The 25,054-nt window shown below is 46.4% G+C and overlaps 1 protein-coding gene across 1 annotated transcript in view; it reads right to left on the bottom strand.

The window, feature by feature from the left end:
- Positions 1-1,637: 1,637 nt before the first annotated feature.
- LOC115092773 (disintegrin and metalloproteinase domain-containing protein 9-like) overlaps positions 1,638-25,054 on the bottom strand; it is an 868,617-nt gene continuing 845,200 nt past the window's right edge. Inside the window, exon 12 of the mRNA XM_029604075.1 lies at positions 1,638-1,999. The gene's annotated coding sequence lies outside the window, so the exon portion shown is untranslated. The remainder of the gene's footprint in view (positions 2,000-25,054) is intronic.

Below are 25,054 nucleotides of genomic sequence, written 5' to 3'. Positions count from 1 at the left end.
TACATGCACATACACCCTCTAAAGACCCTCAGCTTCTCTCTCACCTCTGGGCCTCTTCTTCACGGGCCGCCGCAGGATGGGCTCTGCAGCGGCCCTAATCGTCTCGGGCCGCGGCGGCCCTGCTACCGGGCCTCTTCCTCTTCTCGGGCCGCTGCGACTTGGGATTCACTGAGGCCCGTAAGCGCAAGCGCTGCTTCTCTTCTGCATGCGCTGATGCTCCTCCTCCTTCCTGCCCACGCAGCTCCGGCAACGTTTACTTCCGAGTCCGCACAGGCAGGAAGGAGGAGGCGCATCAGCGCGTTTAAACGCAATCTTTTTCTTCGGGCCGTGGTGATGTGAGCCTCACCACGGCCTGCCTATCTGCCTGTCACAGTGCCGCTTAAGCCTCTCTGCGCCCGGGGGCATTGGGGGGTGGGGGGAGGGGGGGGTGGAGGGATACTATAAAACTAATTTTAAAGGCTCAGCGCAGCCAATAAAAAAAAAAATAATAATTTACCGTTAGTCCACAAAACGCTGCACGTGTCAGCAAAAATGTCTCGGCGTGTCACCTCTGACATGCGTGTCATAGGTTAGCCATCACTGACCTATACCCTCCCCTCTCCCTCTTCTCCCTCCTCCTTCCCTTTCTTCCGTTTTCCTCTCCCACTATCCCACTTTCCCCAGCAGTCTTTCTGAGGCTGCCAATTCTTTTTTTTTCTTGTGCTGGTGGGGTCAGGAAACCTCACTGGCTTTTCCCCTGCAAGCACCCCCATTGTTCACTCTCCAATGTTAGTGGGACCCGGGAAAATCGACCAGTCTTTCCAATGCTGGTGCCACCACAATCACTGATACTGATAAACCGGTATGATTTGTATCTGATACAAGAATGTCGGTATATAAAAATTCAAAATAAATAAATACTGCAGCCTTCCTGCTGTTCCTGTGAGATCATTATGCGTGGGTATGTGCAAATGAGCAACAATGCTCACCCAGAGCTCCTAAAATTTTTATAATATAGAGAGAAAAGGAAAGAAAAATAAATGAAATGGTTTCTTTTGTTTTGTTTTCAAAATGTTTCCACCACCATCATAAAACACCTCCCTCCTCCCAGCAATCCTTCTTAGCATATTTTCTTTTCTTTACAGAGCAGACGTGATCCCCAGTCATTCCTGTCCTGCTGGTGATATGCTTACAAACGGTGCTAGCAGACACCAGTGCCATTTTTTATTTATTTACGAAATGCCACTGGCCAGGCCCAGACTGGTGCCACTTCTTAGCATGAGAGACTGGGGATCCCTTTTGCCCCATGAAGAAAGGAAAACCTGGCAAGAGGGTTTGGTGGTGGAGGTTGGGGGAGCCTTTGGAAATGTGCTTTGTTTTTAATGTTTTTTTTTTTTGTTTTGTTTTGTAAAGCTGAATAGTGAAGATGAGAAGAGTAGATAAGTAATAATGGTCTTTTTTTTGCCAACATGTTTCTATGTTTATAATTTTTGTTTCATTTTAAATAATTAACAAGAATTAAAACAAATGAAATAAAAAAAGAAAAGAAAATGAAAAAAAAGGTTTGTGCATGCCCCTAATGGGCATGCATACGGTATATAGTAGGCAAGGTACAAAACAGTTAAGCCATAAAAAACACATTTTTAGATTTTTCAGTTTTAAAGGAAACATACACCCAAAAGGCTTTATTTTTGCCAGCATAGTCTGCAATAATACCATTAACCTTGTATTTGAGAATCTTTCATCTGTTTGTACTTAGTTTAACCTTTGCTTCTTTTATCTTTCTGCTGATAACTGTGAGAGCTGCCCAATTTCTAGAATAATATTGCTATTTTATTGTTCTAATGGATTTGATGAAACAAGACAATTTTTCAATTTCTATGTAAACTGCTGACATTGTCCTTGACACTTATAGCTTCGATCCACCATTTTGCTCAGGGATAATTATGCGCTACTTTTCTTCTTTGGCTGAATCTTCTGTCTCTTTTGACACTTCAGATTTTTCTGATTCCTCACTTTCCTAGAAAAATTCATTATCAGAATGTATAATTAGTTTACAAACACATTTATAAGTATATAATACAATCTTTATAAAATGATTCTCCTAGCTATTTGTTATTTTTGTAAGGCAGAAGAGATGCATGCTTGAGATTGTATATGTGGATAATGTTAACATTTTCTGACTCTATTTTCTGTACTTCCACAGTGGTAACTGCTATATTTAACATCACCACTATTTTTTAGCACCATGATTTCTTTGATCAGAACCTGTGGTGGAAGAACTCAAGTATGCTAAAATTAAAACACAGCTGTCTGTTTTTTTTCAGCAATGCACATGACTTTTACTTATGAAGAGAAATGGGGGTAAGAAACCTATACAAATGAAACAAGTAGAGAAAGAATTGCAGAGCAATTCTTATGATGTACTTTTGTTCTCACAACACTGAATTCTTGCTAACTGGTGATATCCACTTGCCTCTGAAGGTTGCAGTACTAACAGAGGTCACAAGATCTCATTGCCAGCTATTATAATAGGATACTATCATCTGTTGGCCACTGGTGATACTGCAGCTTAAAAAGTGAAATTTTTCTCCAGTTGTTGACTGGATCCATATATTTTCTGGGAGAACTTTATTCTGGATTCTAAATTTTACATACATCTACCTATCCTGAAAATGTGGTTGCTATAGATTGAATGGCTTGAGAGATAATGTCCTGTACAAACAGACATACATAGTGAAAACATAATCAATTTTTTTTAAAGGAACAATGTGCCAAAAATGCATACAAGAACCTCTTAGAGAATATATCTTTATATAAACATCATAGGGATCTTCAGCTTCTATATTCATGTTAGCAGCACCTTCCCTCTGGAACTCTTTTCCAGAAGAATTACACCAAATTCAGGACTTCGCAAGCCGCGACCGGGGCCGACCGTCATGGCCGCCGGCCGCAGCAGACCACGGTCGGGAGCTGCAACTCACCAAACACATTGGGGTAACCCGGAGGCTCCTGCTAGAACAGGGAACCTCCTCTGACGATCTCCTCGAGGCCTTGGCCGCTGTCCTGGCCAGCCGCGGAACCCAGCGGGGCTGCGATGACTCCTCCTCCTTCCTGGTCTCTTAGAGCCGTGCGCGCAGCTGAAGATTTGATTTAAAGGGGTCACGACAGGAAATGTCGTGGCTCCCTTCTGATGCTGTTTCCTCTTCCAGGGCTTTAAAAGGCAAGGTCTGTCTCTTAGACCTTGCCTTGGTATTGAGGTTCCTGCCTGAGTGTGTTCCTGGCTCCTGGTTCTTCGTTCTTCATCCCGCTCTTCTCCCCTGCTCCGTGGATTAATTCTTGGCTCCTGACTTCTGGACTGGTGGATGTGTCTTCTCCCGGCTTGATCCTGGTACGGCGGTGGACCTTTCTCCTGGCTTGATCCTGGTACGCGTTGGACCCTTCTCCTGGCTTGATCCCCGGTACGGCTCTGGACCATTCTTCGGCTTTTGACCCTGGACTGGACTCTGACCCCGCTGGTATATTGATTCTTGGACCGGCTTGGACTCTTCCTCGACTCCATCCTCAGACTGTCATGACCTGCTGGAGGCGCCAGCCGTCTGGAACCCACGACCTGCAGGAGGCGCCTTCATCCAGACCTTCTACAGTCTTCAGAGGAGTCTCCTAAGTCCCAGCGGCCGGACCCCTACGGGCTCCACCTGGGGGGGGGGTCGCGTGCTTCCAGGGTGAAGTCTTCTAGCAAGTCTCTACAGTCCAAGAGGCCTCGCCCTTCGACGGTAGCCATCTACCTCGAAACAAGGGTCCACTAACATAACAGTCCTGGTCTGCTTTTTGGGTATGGGGGCACACAGAGAAGGCCATGAACCACACAAGGCCTCATGACTTCCTGTGGCTCCTGTACAAGGAGGAAAAATCAGCCCTTAGGAGTTTTTCTGTAGCCCAGTCAGTCATATGTAAAATCATTTTTTCACTCCAGTTCTGTCGCTTAAAATAAAGTCTTTACAGCAAACTAGTGGAAAACAAAACAAAGTCATCAACAGTACACAAAGGATAGTGCAAAATGAAAGTCCAAAAACTCCAAAGAATACAACTCAGTCTCTTTCACTTTATCACACACTTTCCCAAACATGTCAGCTCATCTGGACATATACTCTCCCACGATTGGCGCTCTCAATACCTTTTGGGTAATGCAGATCTTCTTCTCACAGTTTCTCTTTATGGAGCCTCTGGCTGTTAGATTTATTCAGACAACACTCCAGGTGATTTTCCAGGGCAGGCTACTTCTCTCTGGAATATCCCATGACAATCATCTCCACTACACTCTCTGGGAAATCCCACCTTTCTAGGGCTCCTCAGATGCAGGTTTTTGCACAAAACTCTTTCATTCTGAACTATTTGTAGATCCAGGGATTTATTCCCTCCTGCTTCTGGAACGTCTCCTTTTGGTAACCCCTTGCCCAAGAGGATATCACTTCTTCAGGCCCTCTAGAAGGACAGACCCATCAAGTGCCTTCTATAAGGAGAAACACTTGCTTCCTCAGCTCTGTGCAAAGGCTAAATCTTGATTTCCCCCTGTGCCACAGGAGTTTTGTTAACAAACAAACCCCTCCCAATGGGGAGTGGTACTCTAGACTAACACACAGTACACTGACTTCACACACAGGGGTAGGGTTTAGATGGAGATCTCTGACACACACACACTACTGGCAAGACCTGTTGAGTACACTAATGCCATAACAATAATAGGTAACCATTTCTACTAAGGGACAGAACTGGATGCCCTGTCACACTAGAGCGGGTGCTTCCATTAGGCAAACTAGGCGGTTGCCTAGGGCACCAAAATTTAAGGTGGTGGCAAAATCAGAAGGGTGCTGTGCCAGATCTAATACTGCTAAAAAATGGGAGAACTGTGCTGGAGCCACTGCCACTGCTAGGAGGGAATGATATGCTGGAGTTGCCACCAATAGGTAAGTTAGAGAGTGGATGCATGACCAAAGGTTTGCCTAGGATGCCAAATACTCTTCAACCGGCTCTGTACAGCCAGTCACACATGCATAAAAACAGATGTAAATGTGTACTTGTATGTATACCATACAGTGATCTGTGCATGCCTATTTCTCAAAGCAGACTTATGTACATAAGTTTATTTTGAAAATTTGGGCTAAAGTCTACAGACTTCAGCCTGACACAGGCAGTTAAAAATTAGTATCAATACATTTACCCATGTTTGCTGAATTATATTTGCCTATGGTTAATCTACTTGTAGAGATATAACTATCTGTATATATGTATTATTCCATTATTTATGTTTCTCTATGCAATGACTTTTGTTGTATATTCAGATCACATGCTGTTCTTTGTTGCTGCATCACCCTGATACATGTGATATCACTTTATTATTTGATATAGAAACATAGAAACATAGAAATGATGGCAGAAGAAGACCAATCGGTCCATCCAGTCTGCCCAGCAAGCTTCACACTTCTTTTTTCTCATACTTATCTGTTTCTCTTGGCTCTTAGTAACCTTAGGTTCTATTTCCCTTTCACCCCTACCATAAATGTAGAGAGCAGTGATGGAGCTGCTTCCAAGTGAAATGTTAAGTTTGATTAGTTGGGTAAACGGCAGCATAGCTCTCTGCCGTTGAAGCAGAGAGCAATGCTGGATATGCGTGAAGTATTAGTTTTTCTTCTCCCCTGCCGTTGAAGCAGGGAGCTATGCTGGATATGCACTGAAAGTGAAGTATGCCTTGAAAGTTACATTAACTATCATCAAATATTGAAAAGCCTAATAATTGGTAATTCAATAAGCCTAATAATTGGTAATACCTATAGCTCATGAACCCATCCCTGGTTTTTTTTGTTTGTTTGTTTTTCTTTTTTTAATTGGGAGATGGCAGCCCTCCATCCTTCCGCTCTGTGAAGGTGGAACACCAACCACTGGCCACTGGCATCCCACTCCGTGAATGCCTCTCTGGCTACTGCCGCTCCGTGCAGTGTTTAGCTGCCTGCTCTTTATACGCGATATGATTCTGCTGTGGTTTTCTTTTTTGCAACTGATGTTTAAAATTCTCTATTTGTATTTATACATTTATAATAGGGATGTGCGAAGCCCACCGCAGGAAATCTCGTATTTCCCATGGTTCGGGCCTTTAAAATTCGGGGAGATTCAAATTTCGGTTTAGTGTGCACTAATGGGGATAGTGCGTGCTAACTCCCCGTTAGCGCGCACTAACCCCGAAACAAATCTTTCCCGAAATGTTGGGAAAAATTCCTTTGGGTTTCGGGTACCCCGATCCAGGATGAATTAGGCAATTTCGTTGACATTGCCTAATTCATCCTGGACGAATGCACATCCCTAATGTATTCAAAAACTATTTTGCTCCTTAGGCTTATAAATCCTCTCTATGTAAATCTACAACTAACTAACCACAATATTAGAGGAACCTATCATTCACACTTTCTTCATTTAAACAATCTCAAAAATATTTGTGGGAAATTGTAACAGAAATCAATGTGCTCTTACAGTCATCTGGCTCTTGCCCACAAAGGGCTACAACCAGTTTCGTGTATATGGCACTCACAGTCACCTCATTTACTCTTTCCCAATGTTTTTAATTTTTTAAAAGGCTTCAATCATGCCACTTGTGTTACCAAAATTTAAAACCACGGTTGCACTTATGACCACTTATCTTAATTACGGTAGTGCCCGACACCAAAGTGCTCCAATTTTTCTTTTCACTTTTCTGTAGATACTATCCACCTCATTGTACACACTATTACTTTTTATAGTGTGCATTATTTTACCACCACGCTTCACTGACGCCTCAATCGCTCTTCTCTTTTAGTGAGAACAGCGAGTGAAGCGCCAGTGAGCGCGAATGTGGTGCGGGTAAAAGCGGCACCGAGAGACAGTTGATCTTGTGGATAAAGAAGAGCGATTGAGGTGTCAGTGAAGCGTGGTGGTAAAATACACACTATAAAAAGTAATAGTGTGTACAATGAGGTGGATAGCATCTACAGAAAAGTGAAAAGAAAAATTGGAGCACTTTGGTGTCGGGCACTACTGTAATTAAGATAAGTGGTCATAAGTGCAACTGTGGTTTTAAATTTTGGTAACACAAGTGGCATGATTGAAGCCTTTTAAAAAATTAAAAACATTGGGAAAGAGTAAATGAGGTGACTGTGAGTGCCATATACACGAAACTGGTTGTAGCCCTTTGTGGGCAAGAGCCAGATGACTGTAAGAGCACATTGATTTCTGATACAATTTCCACAAATATTTTTGAGATTGTTTAAATGAAGAAAGTGTGAATGATAGGTTCCTCTAATATTGTGGTTAGTTAGTTGTACATCCCTAATGTATAACATAATCTTTTGGAGACCTCATCTCAAAAAGGGTAAAGACAGAATAGAAGTGGTCCAGAGAAAGGACAACAAAATGGTGTGGGGTCTGTACAGAAAGTCATATGAGATGAGACTCAAGGACCTTAATATGTAAATCCTGGAAGCATGGATAGCTCAAGACAATCTGTTGCCTGAGGCGAGGGATGAGATAGTTCCTTCCTCCCCGCCAGCACCCCCGCCATGTAGCATGCTGGGGCCTTGATCTTAATCCCGCGGTACTCTGGAAGATCTTTGTCGTGTGGCACTCTGGGGACTCGATCTTTGCTGCGTGGCACACTGGGGCATCGAACTTCGCCACGCGGCACCTGGGGTATCGATCTTCACCGTGTGGCATGCCAGGAGACCTTCTCTCGCCGGGGCCTTGATCTTTGCTGCGCAGCACAACGGGGCCTTGATCTTCACTGTGCGGCATGTTGGGGCCTTGATCTTTGCTGCAAGTGGGGGGTCTCCTACATCTTTGCCATTTTCTGTGCAGAAAAAGGCAAAGATGGGTGGGAGGGGATTTGAGCTGGTTTTTTGTTTTGGTAGCAGGGTGAGGCGACTGCTAGAGGAGTTTTGGGGGGGCAGTTTTTGTTGCTTCCAAAGTTTGCCACCTGAAGCAGCTGCCTCACCCTGCCTCATTATTTATTTATTTATTTATAGTTTTTTATATACCGCCGCTCATCAGAGATATCACGTCGGTGTACAGTGAACAGGAACTTACGCCGGAGCGTTATACATTTAACAAGGGTTAGTATATAGGTATTTGAACATAAAACAAATAGAAGCATTATAGAACCACTCCTACCTGAAAGAGAGAAGAGACGGGGAGATATGATACCTGAAAGGAATTCGTGATGCATAAAAGTCAAATCTTTTCCAGTGGAAAGGAAGCTGCATAATTAGAGGTCACAATATTAAACTCCAAGAGGGAAGACTCAAGAAAAATGCCAGGAAATATTTCTTCACAGAAAGGATAATAATTCATGGAATGCACTCCGGAAGAGCTGATGAAAAGAATGGTGATGGAATTCAAAAGGGCCTGGGACAAGCATAGAGGATCCCTGCTAGCTAGACAATGGAAATGAACACTTAAAGTTTACATTTCTGCTTTGGGGTAGCCTGCATGGAGCGGCAGTTGTTACTATCCTTAGTAAAAAAAAAAATTTTTTAAACTTGCTGGGCAGACTAGATGGACCCTTTTGGTCTTTATATGCCGATATTAACTATGTTATATCGCTGCCCTAAGTGTGAGATGGTAAGGTTAATTTAACTGTACTCTATGTTGCCTTGAATGAATCTCCTCAAAAAAGCAATTGATAATTCATAAATAAATAAATGTACAATAAAAGACATATATATTAGAGATGTGAATCGTGTCATCGATCATCTTAACGATCGATTTCGGCTGGGAGGGGGAGGGAATCGTATCGTCGCCGTTTGGGTTTTTAAAATATCGTTAAAATCATGAAAATCATGAACCGGCACACTAAAACACCCTAAAACCCACCCCGACCCTTTAAAATAAATCCCCCACCCTCCCGAACCCCCCCCAAATGCCTTAAATTACCTGGGGTCCAGCGGAGGTCCGGAACGACCTCCTGCAGTCGAATCGTGTTGTCTTCGGCCGGCGCCATTTTCAAAATGGCGGAGCAAAATGGCGCCGGCCGTAGACAACACGATTCGACTGCAGGAGGTCGTTCCGGACCCCCGCTGGACTTTTGGCAAGTCTTGTGGGGGTCAGGAGGCCCCCCCCAAGCTGGCCAAAAGTCCCTGGGGGTCCAGCGGGGGTCCGGGAGCAATCTCCTGCCGCGAATCGTTTTTCCGTATGGAAAATGGCGCCGGCAGGAGATCGACTGCAGGAGGTCGTTCCGGACCCCCGCTGGACTTTTGGCAAGTCTTGTGGGGGTCAGGAGGCCCCCCCAAGCTGGCCAAAAGTCCAGCGGGGGTCCGGAACGACCTCCTGCAGTCGATCTCCTGCCGGCGCCATTTTCCGTACGGAAAAAACGATTCGCGGCAGGAGATCGCTCCCGGACCCCCGCTGGACCCCCAGGGACTTTTGGCCAGCTTGGGGGGGCCTCCTGACCCCCACATGACTTGCCAAAAGTCCAGCGGGGGTCCGGAATGACCTCCTGCAGTCGAATCGTGTTGTCTACGGCCGCCGCCATTTTGCGCCGCCATTTTGAAAATGGCGCCGGCCGAAGACAACACGATTCGACTGCAGGAGGTTGTTCCGGACCCCTGCTGGACCCCAGGTAATTTAAGGCATTGGGGGGGGGGGTTCGGGAGGGTGGGGGATTTATTTTAAAGGGTCGGGGTGGGTTTTAGGGTGTTTTAGTGTGCCGGTTTTCCTGCCCTCCCCCTTCCCCTCCCCCTTCCCCCGATTTACGATTTTTTGACGATAAATCGGGGGAATTGTTATTGTATCGCGGCTCTAACAATTTTTGACGATTTAAAATATATCGGACGATATTTTAAATCGTCAAAATCTATTCACATCCCTAATATATATGATTAGTCTTATAATTTCTATCTTTTTGTACAACTTCCTAAAAGTGTTCTTATTTATGGATCCTTGAACTCACATACAGAGCTGAGAAAAAGTTTGTGAACCACCAAAGATGATTTGTAATTTAGCATAGTTTATACTCAGAGTATTAGATCCTAATTTAAACCCACATAAAAGAGAAAGATAGTCCCAATGAATAAATAACAGACAAAAAAATTATTTTGATTATTTATTCATCATAAAGATTCAACAATAAGTATCCTTGTATGAAAAATATGCAAACCCTTAATTTAGTAACTGGTGGCACCTCCTTGACCAGAAAAAACTTCAACTAAACTTTTCCTGGAATTGTCAATAAGTCTGATAAGTCTCTCACATCACCCTTGAAGAACGTTGGCTCATTATTCCATACAGAACTATTTCAACTGTGTGACATTTGAGGGCTTCCTTCCATGAATAGTTCACTTCCGGTCTTGCCACAACATTTCAATAGGATTTAGGTCAAGACTTTAACTTGGCCAGTCAAAAACATGAAATCTCAACTTCTTGAGTCAATCTGTAGAATATTTACTCAAATGTTTAGGGTCATTGTCTTGCTGCATGACCTACCGTACTTTCAGCTTAGCTCAGCTCACTGGTAGATGGCTTGACATTTTCTTCTAGAATTTTTGATATAAAGCAGAATTCATGATTCCATCAATGATGAGAACCTGTCTTGGTGACAATGCAGCAAATTAACTCCATAACATGAAACCTCCACTGCTCTGCTTGACAACTGGGATGAGATTCTTACCTTGGAAGGCAATGTTTGGCTTTAAAAAAAACCAAACTGTATTACAGTGGTGTATACTCAAATCCTTGTAACACAAAAACACCCACGTGAAAAATGCTGAATATATATTGTTGTTGTTATAGCTTTTATGTGGAAACCTCATATATTTCACTCGGGCTATATTCAGAATGCCTCAAGTGTGGTGTATGCAGTATATTTGTGTACTGCTTTGCATGTCACTCACAACTTTTATAGACTATGCTGCCCCTATCATTCATAATCATTGGTAACCACTTAATTAAGCAATCATAATTGTGCAGAAAAGCAGAATTTTAATCTGAACTTATCTCGACAGTTTGTAAAGAACACCAGCCCGACCCGACATGATGCATGTTTCGATGGCTTCTTCAGGGGTGGGAAGGCAATGCGGTGTCTACAATATAACCAAACATTTTGGTTAGACTTATCTGTTAAAAGATGACTTCAACCATCTTGAATCGTTCATCAATCAAGTTACTTTAAATCACTGTCTCTCTGCATGATATGCTGGTAACGGCTTCAGCTTGATTTCTGACAGCAACCCGCCATTAGTTCATCAAGGGCTTTTAAAGCGAAGAACAGGAAGTCAGGGAGGTTCCGGAGGAGTGGCTCCCAACTATCAATCAATGTCTAGGCAAGATCAAAAAACCTTAAGAATCGACATTACAATAAAGATGTCCATTCAATGTCATCATTTAATCCATTAGGTGCTTCTGTGGCAAGGGTGTATATCCACCATTGCTCTCGATAATTTAACTGATAGCGTCGATCACCACCGCGATCGGTACACGATACCTGTTCCAATATTGTCCATTTTAAATCACTGAAGTCATGATGTAATTGCTGGCAATGGCTCACTATAGGGGCCTCAACGTTGCCAGTATGTATACAACTTCTATGCTCACGGAGGCGGATCTTGATAGCTCTGCTAGTACGTCCTACATACATAAGTGGGCACGGGCATATGATTAGATACACTACGTGAGCTATTTCACATGTGGTATTATTATTCTTCCTGTATGCCCTTCCCGATACTGGATGGCGCCACTCGTTTCCCTCAAGGGTGGTCGCACACATGTCACATCTTCCACATTTACTATGTGTGCCAACTGGTCTCACTACTTCGTTAGATGTGACGGATGCCCTCACTACATAGTCTCGAATATTTTTACTCCTTTGATATGCTATCATCGGCATTTCTAAAAATGTCGAGTGTAGTTGCAGTACATGCCAGTGTCTCTTAATGCTTTGTGCTATCAGATATTTTATTTATTTATTTATTTAAAATTTTTATATACCGGCATTCATGTTGCAAACACATCATGCTGGTTTACATATAACAGGGGTGTACAATGAACAATTGAATAACCTATTAGTGTAGAAGGAAGCAGTTACAAATAACAAGGTAATAGAACTGGGAGAAGAGAAGAAAAGGGAGAGAATTAGGTATAGGTATTTACATTAGTATGATTTAGATTTACATTAGATATGATTTATCAGTGAGTTGTAGCTCACAAATGTTTGCTGTTATAGGTGATTTAGATTGGTACTGTAAAAGTGACTCGCGGGGAGAGTAATAGGCTCGTCTGTATGCTTTGGAAACAGCTGAATAAGGGTACCCTCGTTCTTTAAAGCGCTTAGCTAGTAAAAAAGCTTGTAGTTTAAATTCAGAAGTTGTGGAGCAAACATTGCCTTCCAAGGTAAGAATCTCATCCCAGTTGTCATGTTATGGAGTTAATTTGCTGCATTACCACCAAGACAGCTTGTCATCATTGAATTCTGCTTTATATCAGAAAATTCCAGAAGAAAATGTCAAGCCATCTACTAGTGAGCTGAGCTAAGCTGAAAGTACGGTAGGTCATGCAGCAAGATAATGACCCTAAACATTTGAGTAAATATTCTACAGATTGACTCAAGAAGTTGAAATTTCATGTTTTCGATTGGCAAAGTTAAAGTCTTGACCTAAATCCTATTGAAAAGTTGTGGTCTTCTGGTGGGGACTTTCTTCTTTCTTCTGGTGGAAAAGGTTCAGATATGAGGTCTTCTGTATCAGTGTCCGTGTCCACATCTTCCCATGGACTATAATGGGGTTGGAAGTGGGATCCAGATGGAGCAAGAGTATCCTCTGTAAGAGGATGCTTTCACATCGATGAAATTTTCGTTGTTTTGTCAAGGAGATGCTTTGGCATCGATGGAGGGAAACAGGGCATTGATGGTGAGTCGAATGGTATCGACGGCACCGATGAGAATCGACATCCGGTATCACCCGATGGACTGGGAAGAGGCATGGAAGGCATTGATGGACTGGAAAGTTTCGGTCACTGGGGTTTTTGCAGACCCAATGGACCAGGTAAAGGGTCCGAGTCCATATCGTCTTCTTCCGATGAACCTGGAATGGGTATAGCCAGAGTCATCGGAGGATTCATTGGTAGTATCAGTGCAGGTTGCATTGGGAAGGCATTGATTAAGGCATCGAGTCTGCTGAGTAGAGGTGCAAATACTGATGGCTCCGATGTCAGTGCCGGTGTGGGTATTGGTGTTGATGGAGGCTGCATTCTCTGTAAAGTCTCAATGACTGCTTGTTGTATCATGGTAGTCACTTCTTCCCTGGAGACTGGGACCGAGTCCGCTGTCACAGGAGAAGGTATGATGGACGCTAATGGCTCATCCACATGAGTATGTGGTGGCTCAGTCTCCACCACCGATCCTGGTGGAGAGCGTCTTGGTGCCTCAGGTACAGAGGGGCATGGAGGCTCATGTACCCGGACCCGCTTTGCTATCGGCTCGATGGCCATCGATGCCGATGCGGTAACTGTTCCTCCACTTGGAATGGAGTCGGTTCGATGATGATGACGTTTTTCTCGAAGAAGCCACTGATACCACCGATACCCCAGAGGGAGTCTGCAATGGACGGTCACTTGTTTTCTTCTTTCCTCGGTGCTTTTCGGTGGAAGAAGGAATTATCTTCGGTGACGACTTTGTAGAAGTCAATGGAGTAACTTTTTTGAAGAGATCTTCCATTTTGTCCAGCCGGGCAAGCCTGCCCTTTGGAGTCATTTGAGCGCAGGTCAAATATGCATGGACATCGTGACTGGATCCAAGGCAAAGTACACATATTTCATGTGGGTCTGTTATTGACATCATTTGGGGGCAATTTGGACACTTTTTGAATCCCGTGGCAATGATTGAAATTAAGGCTGGGAAACGGTCAATGGCCCGCAGGTACCAATGTGAGGTAGCAGGAACAGACTGAAAAAATGCCCAAAACGGTACTCACCGAATACTTTGTCGAAGGGAGACCCTTGTAGGGAATGTTTTGAGAGAAAAACTTTAATTTTCCGTGAGGAAAAGTTTGTGAGAGAACTCACAGATCTCCTTAAACATGAGGCTAACAGCAACGTGGAAAAAAAGAGACTGAAGGGAGACCCTTGTGGCTGCAGGGATCATGGCACACTGGGCATGCTCAGTGTGCTAGTCAAAAGTTTCTAGAAACTTTGACAGAAAGTTTTCCATGATAGGGCTCCGTCCAGTGATGTCACCCACATGTGAGGACTACCATCCTGCTTGACCTGGAATAAATGATCTACGACCACCCAAATCACTGTGCACCATCTGAAATGGGGAGGTCCATGATATTGTTCAAGGAAAGATGGGTCAAGGGTTCCTTGAGGCTGTTACAGCTATTGCCAGCATCCATTATTCTCTTGGCTCTATCAGCAACTTTCTGGATTAGATGGTTAGTCTGTTCCCATAGCTCATACAATTCCTGGGCGGAGAGTTGCGCCGCTGGAGAAGATACTGTCACAGATAGTGGCAGAGGAGACAATGGTTGTTTCCCATAGACCATTTGCAAAGGAGAGGTCCTGGTGGCTTTGTTGATATGGGAATTGTGAGAAAACCCAGCCCAGGATAAGAGAGTGGCATAATTGTCCCACCATTCCCTTTGGATGGATACCTGATACCGATACACGCATGTCATAAAATAGCCATTTCCAGGTGTGCATGCTGGGAACCATGCGCACATGGATGCAGGCGCAGACTTTTGAAAATCCACTCCTGAGTGCACAGCAGTTGATTCTGCTATAATGTTGTCTCAACAAAATGTGAATGCTGTGGCTGGTCTTTCTAACATACACTAATATACAGGGACACTGAATAGAAAGCAAATGTTGCTTACCTGTAACAGGTGTTCTCACAAGACAGCAGGATGTTAGTCCTCACATATGGATGACATCATCAGGATGGAGCCCAATCACGGAAAACTTCTGTCAAAGTTTCCAGAACTTTGACTGGCCCCTACTGGGCATGCCCAGCATGGCACTAACCCTGCAGCCAGCAGGGGTCCCCCTTCAGTCTTATTTAAAAGCTACAGGCAGTGCCGAAAAATAAAATAATAAAATGTTACGAACCCAACACTGTGGGGCGGTGGGCGGGTTTCAAAGTACTAACATCCTTCTATCCTGTGAGAACACCTGTTACAGGTAAGCAACATTTGCTTTCTCACAGGACAAGCAGGATGGTAGTCCTCAGATATGGGTGAGTACCGAGCTGAGGATGTCCGAACATGCACCAAATGTACCCAAAGGCATGCAATAGGCATAAGAACTGGGGTGAAATTTGGTAGAGGGCATCCAGAACCCCACCGGGCAAGCGGAAGTGTGTTGGTAAGTCACGTTGTAAAGAGGTTACGAAGGACAGAATGGCCGAAGATGGAATCTTGTTTTCCGGCTTTGTCCAAGCAATAGTGGGCTGCAAAGGTATGGAGAGAACCCAAGGTGGCAGCCCTGAAAATGTCAGGAAGCGGCACCGATCGTAGGTGTGCTACTGAAGTCGACATGGCCCTCACAGAGTGTCCTTTAACACGGTCTTGGAATGCCCGCTTCTGATAGCAGAAGGATATGCAGTCCGCCAACCAGGAGGAGAGAGAGTCTGCTTACCCACAGGCTTCCCCAATTTGTTAGGGTGGAAAGAGACGAACAATTGAGTGCTTTCCCTGTGGGCAGCTTACAATCTAGGTAGAATGCTAGAGCTCATTTACAGTCAAGGGTATACAGAGCCTGTTCTCCTGGATTGGCATGGGGCCTGGGAAAAAAGGTAGGTAGTATGATGGATTGATTGAGATGAAAATCCGAAACTACCTTAGGTAAGAATTTAGGGTGAGTGCGGAGCACCGCCCGGTCCTGCAGAAGCTTAGTGTAAGGCAGATAGGTAACTAGGGCCTGCAATTCACTAACTCTGCGAGCTGAAGTGATACCCAAAAGGAAAATTACTTTCCATGTGAGATATCGAAGTTCACAAGAATGAAGAGGCTTGAATGGTGGTTTCATGAGCCGACCCAGAACCAGATTAAGGTCCCAAGAAGGGTCCAGAGGACGTAGTGGAGGCTAGATGTGGAGCAAACCCTTCAAAAAATGTGTGACAAGGGGTTGTACTGATATAGGGATATCCCAGACACATTTATGGAAGGCGGCTAGTGGCTACCACACTGACATGCATTTTGATGGAAGAAGTCTTAAGACCTGACTATGATAGATGCCAGAGATAGTCCATGAACTGCGGGATTGGACAGGAAAAGGGGTCAAGGGACTGAGAAGAGCACCATGACGTGAACCTTTTCCATTTGTAAGAGTAAGTTTTTCTCTTGGAAGGCTTCCGTGAATCAATCAAGACATGGGAAACTGGTTCAGAAATGTTAAGTGACTGAAGGATTAACCTTTCAACATCCATGCCGTCAGGGACAAAGCTTGAAGATTGGGATGGCGTAGGCACCCGTCGTTTTGAGTGATCAGAAGCGGGTCCTTTCCCTAGGGAATGTACCTGCGGATGGAGAGATCCTGAAGTATTGGAAACCACACTTGGCATGGTCAGTGAGGTGCTATCAGGATCATGGTTCCCTTGTCCTGACGTAACTTCACGAGAGTCTTCGAGAGAAGAGGAAATGGAGGGAATGCGTAGAGCAGATCGGTTGCCCATGAGAGGGAGAATGCGTCTCTGGGTTGAGAGAGTTTGCTGCGAATGAGAGAGCAGTAGTTCTCCACTTTGTGGTTTTGAGGGGACGCAAAGAGGTCTATCCGAGGATATCCCCATTGTCGGAAGATGGAGTTCGCTACCGAGTGGTTGAGAGACCACTCGTGCGGTTGAAAGACGCGACTCAGCTTGTCTGCCAGCACATTGTCCACTCCCGGCAACCAGGTGGCCCTGAGGTACATCGAATGGGAGAGAGCTTCCGCCCAAATCTGCGCAGCTTCCTGACACAGAAGGAAGGAGCCTGTGCCTCCCTGCTTGTTGATGTACTACATGGCTACCTGGTTGTCCGTCTGAATCATGATGACTTGATTTGAGAGGTGATCCTGAAATGCCCTGAGAGCGTATCTGATTGCTCGAAGTTCCAGGAAATTTATTTGGTGTTTGACTTCCTCTGGAGACCAAGATCCTTGTGTCTGCAGATTGGCCACTTGGGCTCCCCAACTGAGGTTGGAAGCGTTGGTGGTGAGAGTGATTTGAGGGTCTGGAGCCTGGAAGGGCAAGCCCTGGAGGAGATTGATCTGATTTTTCTACCAGGCGAGAGGCAGACGAAGTGAGTTGGTGATGTGGACATTGGTCAACAGGGGCTGAATGGATTGAGTCCATTGAGACCTCACAGTCCAGTGCATGAGTCTCATGGCCAAGCGGGCCATTGGTGAGACATGGACTGAGGATGCCATGTGTCCCAGAAGGACGAGAAATTGGCGTGTAGTCGTGGAGTGCTGAGACTGCAGCTGGTGAGCAAGAGACACAAGAGGCAGTGCTCGTTGTCGAGGCAAGAAAGCCTTTGCCTGTAAGGTGTCCAAGTCTGCCCCAATGAAGGATAAGGTTTGAGATGGGACTAAGTAGGATTTGTCATAGTTGACAAGAAATCCTAATGAAATTAGAGCGTGGAAGGTTAGATTGAGGGACGACAGAGCAGCTTGCTGAGAGGGAGCCCTGATTAACCAATCGTCCAGGTAGGGGTAGACATGAACACCTTGGGTTCTGAGGAAGGCTATGACGACTACGAGGCGTTTTGTAAAGACTCGTGGCGCAGACGCTAGGCTGAATGGAAGCATTCGATATTTATTTAAAACTTTTTATTTATTTATTTATTTATTTATTTAAAACGTTTATATACCGGCGTTAGTGGGGACATCACACCGGTTCACATATTAACAGCAGAAGAGAAAATTACATTATAACAGGGCAAGGGAACTAGGGAGGGGAGAACGAAAGTGAAGCATAGAGGGATAGAGAACAAGCCGCAGAGGCATTAAACAAGAAATTACAACAGTTTACAGTATTGGTGGTATTATATACAACAGTGACTTAGGTATTATATACATCAGTAAGAGTTAGGTGCAAGCGCTGAAGGCATTTGGTAGCCAGGACTATTCTGGGTAGGCTCGTTTGAATAGCCAGGTCTTCAATTTCTTCTTGAACTTGATGAGACAGGGTTCGAGGCGCAGAGTGAGGGGCATGGAGTTCCAGAGGGAAGGGCCGGCAATTGAGAGGGCACGGTCTCGGGTGAAGGAGAGGTGGGCTGTTTTTAGGGAGGGTACACGTAGTGTGTTACTATTAGAGGATCTAGAAGGGCGGGAGGGATGGTGAGGGGTGAAGGGGATATCTAGCCAGTTGGAGTTGTGTGAGTGGATGGATTTGTGTATGATGGTAAGGGCTTTATAGTGGATACGGGAGAGGATGGGAAGCCAATGGAGATTTTTGAGAATCGGGGTGATGTGTTCGTATTTACGTGTGTTAGAGATTATTCTTGCTGTTGCATTTTGCAACATTTGCAGGGGTTTAATAGAGGCGTAGGGTAGGCCTAGGAGGAGAGCGTTGCAGTAGTCCAGTTTGGTAGAGATGGTGGCCTGGATCACTGTACGAAGGTCTTGGGGGTAAAGCAGGGGTTTCAGTTTTTTTAGGACGTTGAGTTTAAAAAAGCCTTCTTTAAGTATGGAGCTGATGTATTTCTTCATGTTTAGGTGTTGATCCAAGAGAACACCAAGGTCCCTTATGAATGGTTGGGCGGTGGCGATGCTAATGTTGGGATCATTGGCAAACGGTAGGGGGAGGGTGGCGTGAGGGGAGATAAGTAGGATCTCAGTCTTGGTGGCATTGAGAGCTAGATGGAGGTTGGTAAGGAAAGAATTGATGGCATCAAGGCATTTCTCCCAGTGCTTTATGGCATCAGAGATGGAGCTTTGGATGGGGATGACGATCTGGACATCATCAGCATAAAGATAGAATTTAAGGTTGAGTTCAGAGAGGAGTTGACATAGGGGTACGAGATACATGTTAAAGAGGGTGGAAGACAGTGAGGAGCCTTGAGGGACTCCCTGTTGCAGGGGGTGAGGGCGGATATGGTTTTGCCGATTTTAACAGCAAAATTCCTGTTTGAGAGGTAGGACTTAAACCAGGCAAGGGCAAGCCCTGAGATGCCGATGCATTCTAGTCGGGTAATGAGATGATTGTGGTTGATGGTGTCAAAGGCCGCGGAGATATCAAGGAGGGCAAGGAAGAAGCTGCGGGCTTGACCCAGACCCCTGAGGAGGTAGTCGGAGAGAGTGAGGAGGAGAGACTCAGTATTGAAATGCTTCTGGAAACCAAACTGGGAAGCATGGAGGATTGTGTGGTTTTCAATGTAATCCATGAGTTGCGTGTTGACAACTCTTTCAATTAGCTTAGCAAGAAAAGGGAGGTTGGAGATCGGGCGGAAGTTGGAGGGGTCCTTTGGATCTAAGGAGGGTTTCTTTAAGAGAGGCTTAACAACAGCGAGTTTGAGAGAGTCAGGGACCGTTCCGTGGGTGAGTGAGCAGTTGATAATGTCTGCAATTGATCAGGCAATGGTGGAAGGGACTGCCAATAGTGCTTTGGGTGGAATGGGGTCGCTGGGGTGGGCAGCTGGTTTGATTTTTTTTTAGGATATTTTCAACTTCTTTAGAGGAGGTGAGGTCGAAGGTGGACAAGATGGGGTGAGAGAGAGAAGGAGGTGTATGAACAGACTGATGGTAAAGGTTGGGTGAAGTGGGGAATCTTGAGAGGAGGTTGGTGATTTTACTGTGGAAGAAGGTGGCGAGTTCTTCGCATTTGGAGGCAGCGTCTGAGTCAGAGATAGTGGGGGGGAGGAATTTGGTGAGATTTGAGACGTATGAGAAGAGTACTTTAGGGTTAAATGTGTAGTCATGGATTTTCTTGGCAAAGAAGTCTCTTTTTTGTTTTAGAATGGCAGTTCTGTAATTGTGTAAGGCTGATTTGAAGATGGAAGAAAGCTGGGGGGTCGGATCCTTTCACCATTTTCTTTCTTTTTGTATGAGATCGGCTTTGAGGGCTTTAAGCTCAGGGGTGTACCAAGGTTTTCGTGGTTTGGCAGTGGTACCTAGAATTCGTTTGGAGGAAGGACAGAGTTTGTCCGCTATATCACCTGTGAGGCTATACCATGACTCTAGAGCTGAGTCGGGGTTGTCGCAGACTAGGCTAGGAAGGGAAGAGGATAGGGCTGCTGCTAGTTCATCACTGGGACAGGATTTTCTGGAGGTTATGGTGGAGTTGTGGGTGTGGTTTTCGGGGGGGGGGGGAAGTAGTGTTGGAGAAGAAGCATTCTATTAAGTAGTGGTCGGACCAGGGTACCGGTGTACAGGAGGGAGTGGTGTTAGTGTGGACCTCGGAGTTAATGAACATAAGGTCCAGGGTGTGGCCAGCTTTGTGTGTGGGGGAGGTTATGATTTGATGGAATCCTAGGGCTTGAAGAGAGTTGATGAAGGATTGGCAAGATGGGGGGGGGGGGGAGGCATCTACATGGAGATTGAAGTCACCAAGTAGGATGGTGGGGATATCGGTGTTGATCGAGTCGACTATAAATTCTATGAAGGGTGAGGGGTTTGATTCAAGGAGAGTAGGGGGAGAATACACTAGGCAGATTTGCAGGAAGGGGGATTTGAAAAGGCCTATCTCTATTTTGGGTGGAGAGGTTGTGTGGATGCGTTTGAACTTTAGGTGTTTCTTAGCAGCTTGGAGTAGGCCTCCTCCTCTTTTTTGTGGTCTGGGAATGGAGAAAATCTCATACGCGGAAGTGGGGAGTTGGTTGATGAGAATCGTGTCGGTTTCTTTGAGCCATGTCTCAGTGATCCCACAAATGTCTGGCTTGCAATCAGTAAGGAGATCATTGAGAATAGGTGACTTTTTGACAATGGACTGGGCGGTGAAGAGAATTATGGAGAGGGTCGTGAGTCCTAGGAATTGAGTTATGGGGGAGGTAAGAATGGGAATTAGTCAATTGCGTGGGGGGGGGAGGAGGGTGGATAAAGGAAGGGGGTAAGCGGGAAAGGGGCCGGTGGAGGCAAGGGATGGGGTACATTGTCGCATGAGGGTGGTGGAAGAGAGGCGGGAAGAATGGAAGGGTGTTGGGGGGGGAGGAGTTGTTTGGTAGAGAAGTGGTGAGAAGGGGGGGGGGGAGGCGGGGAAGGTAAAGCCAGGGGTACTGTGGAAGGGGATGTGGGAGATACAGAAATAACCTTCCTGGAAGATTGCAAGTTGCGGAATTGCGGCGGCAAGGGTAACAATGCTAGCGGAGGAAAGATCCTCAGGACAGTGGACTTAAAGGGGGGGTGAGCTGGGCGCACAGGATTTGGCATGCAGGATGTAAACCAGGTGGGGCACGAAGTGGACGCACGAAGGGGCGCACTAAGGGGCAGGCCCCTTAGTCGCGCTCCTTCGGCGCCGACGCCTGGTGCGCGACGCCTGTAGGTAAGGCGCCTCAATTTAAACCCCCTACCGCCGCTGGAAGTGACGTCATCCGGGGGGTGGGACTCAGGGCCTCGGGGCGAGTCGGTGTGCAGAGTCGGGCCTCCCCTCCACGGACCCCGATGAGTCTTCGCCGATCGCGGTGGAGGCAGGGAGCAGGGCCGGAGTCGAGCGCAGGTAAAGAGGATCGCCTGCAGGTAAGGCGCCTCAATTTAAACCCCCTACCACCGCTGGAAGTGACGTCATCCGGGGGGTGGGACTCAGGGCCTCGGGGCGAGTCGGTGTGCAGAGTCGGGCCTCCCCTCCACGGACCCCGATGGGTCTTCGTCGATCGCGGTGGAGGGAGGGAGCAGGGCCGGTGGAGGGCCGGTGGAGGGAGGGAGCAGGCTCTCCATATCGGTAGAGGTGGGGAGTCTGGTGGCACGGAGAGAAAGTTCAGATATTGATAGTGCTTGGGGCCTACTAGAAACCTCAGGTATTTGCGATGAGCTGGAATTATCGCAATATGAACACTCCAGAGAGCAGAGCCAGTCCCCTCTTTGTAGAAGAGGTAGAAGCGATCCCAAGGTGACCATCTTGAACTTTCTCGCTGGAGGTACTTGTTGAGAGCACGTAGGTCCAGAATAGGACGGATGCCTCCCGATTTTTTGGGGATTAGAAAGTACCGGGAATAGAACCCTAGGCCATGCTGGGAGTGTGGTACGGGTTATATTGTTTTGGACTGGAGAAGGAGGGAGAACTCTTGATCCAGAAGAATGGAGTGATCGGATGTTCTCCATATCGGTAGAGGTGGGGAGTCCGGTGGCACGGAGAGAAAGTTCAGATGGTAACCCTGAGCAATTATTACCAATACCCATTGGTCGGAGGTGATTGAGTACCATATGTTGTGGAAGTGGCACAATCAGCCTCCCACTGGTATGTGAGGCAGAGGAATCTGGCTGCTGCTCTCTAGGTGGAAGTCAAAAACCTGAAGCAGGCCCTGGTTGAGGAGCTGCTTGTGGCTTTTGTTTACGTGTTTGACGAGACTGCGGTTTTTGATAAGGTCTCGTGGCACGGTTGGTGGCGGGTAAGACTTCTTCGAGGGAAGAAGGACTTCTTAGAGTCCATTCTGAAGGGCTGTTTTGAAGAGAAGTCAGAAGGCATCAGAGAGAGCTGTCTTAGGGTCTCATGATGGTCCTTTAGTTCCGCCTCAGTCCGTTGAATCTGTTCCGACACAAGGCAGGTCGGATAACCTGTCTTGTACTTCTGGGTGAAGGTCAGAAGACTTGAGCCAGGCCCACCGTCTCGCCAAAATAGCAGCTGCAGATACTCTAGTAGAAGTATCAAAGGTGTCATAAGATGTTCTGATCTCATGTTTGCCTGCCTCAAAACCTTTGTTTACTAGGGTTTGCAATTGTTCCTGAAATTGCTGAGGCAGGGAGTCTGAGAAGTCCTGTTTCTGCTTAAAATGGCAATTCGGGAGATGAGCATTGACCCTTGGAAGACTCGGCGACCAAAGTTATCTAGGAACTTCTGTTCCTTGCTGGGGGGAACAGAAGAGTGAGGCTTTGACCTCTTTGCTCTCTTCTGTGCAGACTTCACCACGACAGAGTGGTGATCCAGTTGTGATTTCTGAAAACCTGGAGCTGACTGCACCAAATAGGTAGTGTCAGCTTTCCTGTGTACTGTAGCAATGAAGCCAGGATGTTCCCAGTTCTTCTTAAAGAGATCTAGAAGGACCTGATGGATGGGAATAGAGGTGATTACCTTGGGAGCATCCAGGAATTGGAGCAACTCCATCATCTGGTGCCTATCATCCTGTTCAGTCTGTAATTGGAAGGGAACCAATTCAGACATTTCTTTCACAAAGTTTATAAAGGAGAGGTCCTCTGGAGGAGAACACTTCCTACTTTCAGTGGGTGAAGGTGGTGAAGGTAAATCATCGGTGTCTGTCGAGGAATCATCAGCCCAGGTATCATAAGGATCAGCATGTGTCCCTCTAGGAACTAGAGGGGGACATGGTGGTGGAATAACTGAAGGTCCCGGTCTAGGCCCCGAAGGAATCGGAGGAATTATTGGAGACACCGATGACATCATCGAAGGCACCGGTGCAGGCATCGAGGGCATCGATGGATAGCTTGGTGGTGCCGATGGACGTATTGGCACCGATGGTTGGATCGGTGGCAAGGGACGTATTGACATTGATGGCTGAGGCAAAGCTCCCGCCGGATGGATGCGGAACGGTGTTTCTCCTCCCGATGACATTGTAAGTGAGGACGGCACCAGAGCCATCGGAGACCCAGGATCCATCGGTGGAAAAGCAGCCATAAGCGCTTCTATCCTGGAGAGCAGCAGTGCCAGCGCTGCCGGAATCGGGTCAATGATAGGTTCCACAATCGGTGCCGGTGTCGGTGCGGGAGGAACCTGAAGTCGTCGCATCGCCTTGTCGATGGCCTCCTGAACCATCCGGTCCAGTTCTTCTTGGAGACCAGGAGCAAGCAGCCCCGGCTCCGAAACAGAAGAGGGAGGCAGAGGCATAGCCGGAGGGACCACCGTTAAAGGCGGAGTCGTGGCTCCTGATTCCCTGTCGGGTGAGGGTTGCCTCGGTGACCCGGTCACAGAAACGGTCGGTGTCTTTTCTGGACGGTGTTTCTTCGACAGCAGCTTGGATGATGGTGAGGTCGATGGTTTCGCTCCCTCGATGGTCCGAGAGTTATGGTGTCAATGGCAATTTTTGTCCCTGTGATCCCCTCAGTCCTGAGGGGGAGTAGAGGGTGTTGATGGCCGAGAAGTCATCGATGCCAGGCGGTCACTGGCCGGTGGTTGATGATGGCACGAAGTTGACAGTGCCAGCTCCGACGACGTCGATGCAATGGACGGAGTCGGGGTTTGAGCATGGAAGAGAAATTCCATCTCCTCCATTCTGGCCTTGCGACCCTTTGGTGTCATTAGGGCACATTTGGTGCAGGTCAAGACATCATGCTCGCGTCCTAAACACATTACACAGACTTTATGGGGTCTGTGATAGACATGGTGCGGGTACAGTCCAGGCACCAACGGAACCCCGACACCATGGCCATGGAAAAAATCGAGCCGCAGTATGGTCAACTGCCAGTAGGCCGCGAGGGCAAAACTTGATGGTAATCGATGGAAAACGGGTAAATACTTACTGGAGTACCGCAGTCTGAAAAAAGTTAGAGGAGGAACCCCTGTGGGGCAAATTAACTTTTAGTAATTCCGTGAGGAGAATTCCTGTCAGGAATCTCTTCAGAGCTCCTTTACCGCGAGGCTACTGCTGTGCGGAAAAAAGAAGACTGAAGGGGGACCCCTGCTGGCTAGGGTTAGTGCCATGCTAGGCATGCCCTGTAGGGGCCAGTCAAAGTTCTGGAAACTTTGACAGAAGTTTTCCGTGATTGGGCTCCATCCTGATGATGTCACCCATATGTGAGGACTACTATCCTGCATGTCCTTTGAGAATATAGTAAATTCTTAGTGATGTTATCAAATTTGTGGATGATACAAAATTATTCAGAGTAATTAAATCACAAGCGGATTGTGATACATTACAGGAGGACCTTGCAAGACTGGAAGATTGGGCATCCAAATGGCAGATGAAATTTAATTTGGACAAGTGCAAGG

Source organism: Rhinatrema bivittatum, chromosome 5, assembly GCF_901001135.1.
Source record: "Rhinatrema bivittatum chromosome 5, aRhiBiv1.1, whole genome shotgun sequence".
NCBI lineage: Eukaryota > Metazoa > Chordata > Amphibia > Gymnophiona > Rhinatrematidae > Rhinatrema > Rhinatrema bivittatum.
This window is presented reverse-complemented; position numbering and strand designations above follow the sequence as displayed.